This window comes from Oncorhynchus mykiss, chromosome 2 (assembly GCF_057628025.1).
Source record: "Oncorhynchus mykiss isolate SJ-2025 chromosome 2, ASM5762802v1, whole genome shotgun sequence".
Classification (NCBI taxonomy): domain Eukaryota; kingdom Metazoa; phylum Chordata; class Actinopteri; order Salmoniformes; family Salmonidae; genus Oncorhynchus; species Oncorhynchus mykiss.
This window is the reverse complement of record NC_143023.1, coordinates 47659790-47665013: the sequence shown is the minus strand read 5'-3', so window position 1 is coordinate 47665013 and position 5224 is coordinate 47659790.

The window sequence follows — 5224 nt, the reverse complement described above, 5'->3', positions numbered from 1 at the left end:
GGTCTGATTTCTTTTGATTTTCCAATGATGTCAAGCAAAGAGGCACTGAGTTTGAAGGTAGGCCTTGAAATATATCCACAGGCACACCTCCAATTGACTCAAATTATGTCATTAGGCTATCATAAGCTTGTAAAACCTACATCATTTTCTGGAATTCTGACCCACTGGAATTGTGATACAAAACTATCGTTTGTGTACAAGACATTTGTGGAGTGGTTGAAAAATGAGTTTTAATGACTCCAAGCTAAGTGTATTCAAACTTCCGACTTCAACTGTATCTATATAATGTCCCACAATTGACAGTGCAAGCCACGAGGTCGAAGGAATTTTCCATAGAGCATAGATCTGGGGAAGGGTACCAAAACATTTCTGCAACATTGAAGGTCCCCAAGAACACACTGGCCTCCAATCATTGTGGAGTAACTACAATGTCCATAATGAATTAGTATTTTTTTTTTACAATTTTCGTAAAACATAATTCCACTTTGATATTTTCGGGCATTGTGTGTAGGCCATTGACAAAAAAAAAATTGTAATTTAATCCATTTAAATTCAGGCTTTAACACCACTAAGTGTCGAACATTTCAAGATGTGTGAATACCTTCTGAAAACACTGTACTTCCATTTATTTTGTTTGTTATCAATACATTTGGGTTTATGTTTAGCTTTCAATATAGCTATTTAGAATTTTGTTCTCAACTTCAGAAGTTTTGCTTGTTATTAATGGCACAAAAGTAACTCACTAGAGGATTGCAACATATAAGAAGACTTTTACTCTATTAAAGGTGTTTAAAGCGGCAATCCTTAACTGAAACATTAACAGTGTTGTCCCGGCCTCAGTTTTGATAAAAAAGCAGAGTTTCAACCATGTTTCTATTCTATACCGTGTTTGTTTACATTTACCATGTTTAAAAACATTGGAGTAAATGTGAAGTTTTCTTGAAACTGCAAATTAAATCTTCTCTTACATGTGGAATTTCAAGTTCAATATAAAATGTAATTTGCAGTTTCATATATGACATTTTTTCATGAGGAATTGTACATTCAAATGTGAAAAACAATTAAATGTGAAATGTTATCATGCATGGAACTGCAAATTAGAGTTTTCTTACAATTATTACTATTGAATATTTTACTTGTAATTCCACATGTGAAAGTGAGATTAATATCCGATTCTCACGTGAACGTTTTTAAAATGTGAAACAGCAAAAATTTCACGTGAAACTGCAATTCAAAATTGGGCGTCTATCCATGTCCTGAGGACGTTGGGAAATGCCTTCAAATCCGGCTTCTAGGGACAACAGTGAGCGCTATTACTATCAAGTACACTTGGGTCTTCTTAGGATATTGTGGACAGAGGTGGCAGATGGGCGAAATTGATGATTCTGGATCAGACGGTGGCATGTTCAATCCCAGCTGTGGACACTGGTTATTTTGTTTTGTTTTAACCCTATCCCAAACATTAACCCTTACCTTAACCATTCAGAATGAGTGCCTGAATTGAACCCTTAATGAAAATGGAACCATACTGAGCAGCAGAAGCATCAAAAACAATTTGAAATTTGATGTTTGGGGCAACTTTGAAATGTAACGTTTGGAGCAACTTAGAAATTTGATGTTTAGAAAACGTGGATGAATGTCTAATTCTGCAGTGAGACTGTGAGACCTTGTTGGAAATGTAAGTTCAACTATTCCTTTATGGAAAAATGCTGTGTGATCACGTGATTTATGTGAAGCAACATGTGATAACATGAAACTAGACACTGGACAGAGGAACTCTATCTAGAAGGCCAGCATCCCGAAGTCACCTCTTCACTGTTGACAATGAGGCGGGTGTTTTGCAGGTACTATTTAATGAATCTCCCAGTTGATGTTTTGTGAGACGTCTGTTTCTCAATTGTATGCTGTAGCGTTAAGATTTCCCTTGACTGGAACGAAGGGGCCAAGCCCGAACTATGAAGAACAGCCCCAGATTCTTCCTCCACCAAACTTTACAGATGGCACTATGCATTCGGGCAGGTAGCATTCTCCTGGTATCCACCAAACCCATATTTGTTCGTCGGACTGCCGGATGGTGAAGAGTGATTCATCACTTCCAGAGAGCGCGTTTCCATTGATCCAGAGTCCAATGGGGGAGAGCTTTACACCACACAGGCGATGCTTGGCATTGAGCATGGTGATCTTAGGCTTGTGTGCGGCTGCTCGGCCATGGAAACCCATTTCATGAATCTCCTGACTAACAGTTATTATGCTGACCTTGCTTCCAGAGGCAGTTTGGAACTCAGTAGTGAGTGTTGCAACCGAGGACAGACTATTTTTATGCGCTACGTGCTCCAGCATTCAGCGGTCCCATTCTGTGAACTTGTGTGGTCTGCCACTTCACGGCTGAGCCGTTGTTGCTCCTTGACGTTTCCACTTCAAAATAACAGCACTAACAGTTGACCGGGTTCAGCTCTAGCAGGGCAGAAATTTGACAAACTGAATTGAGCCACATTGAAAGTCTCCGAGCTCTTCAGTAAGGCCATTTATTGCCAATGTTTAACCATTTGAGATTTCATGGCGGTGTGCTCGGTTTTATACACCTGTTAGCAATTGGTTTGGCTGAAATAGCCAAATCCACTCATTTGAAGGGTTGTCCACATACTTTTGTATATATAGTGTACATCTCTGCACTTAACTAGTATAGCAGAGCACATGGCACTCTTTTGTTATCCGTTTTCATGTGAGGAAACTGCACATTTGAACCTTTAGAAATACATCAGGTACATATACATTCACATTTAACATTTTATTAGTTGCTCTTGTCCAGAGGGACTTACAGGAGCAATTAGGGTTGAGTGTACTTCTCTAGGGCACATCAACAGATTTTGTTCACCTAGTTGCCTCAGGGATTCGAACTAGCACCCTTTTGGTTACTGGCCCAATGCTCTTAACCACTAGGCGACCTGCCGCCGCCCCATGTACATTTTTGCCACTTTTTGCATTTCATTGAAAGTTTATACTTTTTTTATATAGTACTTTTTATATTATTTAACAGGGATATACACAATAATCAATAGCTCAGACAAGTGTAAGAGTGTCAGATTTAGCTAGGCAGTCAAGTATGCATGAGTACCTGTCAAGCGTTCATTCAACAGCTGTTGTGGGTTTTGCATCAGACCATGGACAATAAGAGTGATTCCAACAAGCCAGTGTGCCACAGTTCAAGAGGTAGATAGATATCTTATCAGAAACATTCTGTAGGCACAAACTGCAGTCTCAAATGAGATTGTGCACAATTGTATTGAGTTCACAGGGGACAGCAGGACACACACACGGATGTGCCCGCACACACAAGTACACATACATGTCCACGATTGCACACACAAACACACCGGCACACACACATGCAGGTGCTTATGCACACACCCACACACACACACACACACACACACACACACACACACACACACACACACACACACACACACACACACACACACACACACACACACACACACACTGCATGTCCAGTTTATATTACTGTAGATGGCAGCATATCACTGTGGGCTGTGACAGTAACACAGATGTAGAATAGTATACTACCTTTATACCTGCCTAACAGATACAGTTATCACTATCTGCTGTGAATGCTCTTACACTACTACTGCAATGTTACCAAAGCTAATGTAATAACATCTACCTAACTAATTCTAAATGTATTAATGCAAACCAGACTAACAGAAAATGTAATACTCAATAAAATAATAATCTAAAAATCTTAATAACAAAATATTATCAACTACTGATTCAGAAGCAAAAAGAGACGCCAAGAGGCAAGAATGTAGATTTCCGCATTTACTGTCAGTAACACAAGAGTTGTGTAACTTGCACATTAAATCAACCTATACCGGAAAGATGTTCTATGAACCCTCCTGTGGGCCTTCTGTCACATACATAGTGTGTTACAAGACTTGCATTAGAAGCAGTCATGTAGAGGTAAAAATATAGGTGCATAAATGTTGATCGCCATTCACGGTGTGAAAAAAAAAGCTTTATATTTTTTATGCAATATTTCTTTCCATAATTGTTGAGTGAACACTTGCGCAAAATTAAAAAAAAAGGTGCGTAAACTGTGTTTATGCCTGTTTATCCTAAAGGGTAGTACTTTATAATAACGCCACGTAACAAAGTGTTTATGATGGATTAGTATCGTTTATTCTTCAATCATTAGGGGAGAGCCTTGACGAAAGTGCCAACGGGTGAAAGTAACACACCCATTTTTCAGATAAATGACATGGTGAAGTCAGCATATCCCTAACACTGGAGCTCCCCAGGGGTGCGTGCTCAGTCCCCTCCTATACTCCCTGTTCACCCACAACTGCATGGCCAGGCACGACTCCAACACCATCATTAAGTTTGCTGACGACACAACAGTGGTAGGCCTCATCACCGACAACGATGAGACAACCTATAGGGAGGAGGTCAGAGACCTGGCTGGGTGGTGCCAGAATAACAACCTATCCCTCAACGTAACCAAGACCAAGGAGATGATTGTGGACTACAGGAAAAGGAGCACCGAGCACGTCCCCATTCTCATCGACGGGGCTGAAGTGGAGCAGGTTGAGAGCTTCAAATTCCTTGGTGTCCACATCAACAACAAACTAGAATGGTCCAAACACACCAAGACAGTTGTGAAGAAGGCACGACAAAGCCTATTCCCCCTCAGAAAACTAAAAATATTTGGCACGGGTCCTGAGATCCTCAAAAGGTTCTACAGCTGCAACATCGAGAGCATCCTGACCGGTTGCATCACTGCCTGGTACGGCAATTGCTCGGCCTCCGACCGCAAGGCACTTCAGAGGGTAGTGCGTACAGCACAGTACATCACTGGGCCAAAGCTGCCTGCCATCCAGGACCTGTACACCAGGCGGTGTCAGACGAAGGCCCTGAAAATTGTCAAAGACCCCAGCCGCCCCAGTCATTGACTGCTCTCTCTACTACCGCATGGCAAGCGGTACCGGAGTACCAAGTCTAGGACAAAAAGGCTTCTCAACAGTTTTTACCCCCAAGCCATAAGACTCCTGAACAGGTAACCAATGGTTACCCAGACTATTTGCATTGTGTGCCCCCCCAACCCCTCTTTAACGCTGCTGCTAATCTCTGTTTATCTTATATGCATAGTCACTTTAATTATACATTCATGTACATACTACCTCAATTGGCCCAACCAACTAGTGCTCCC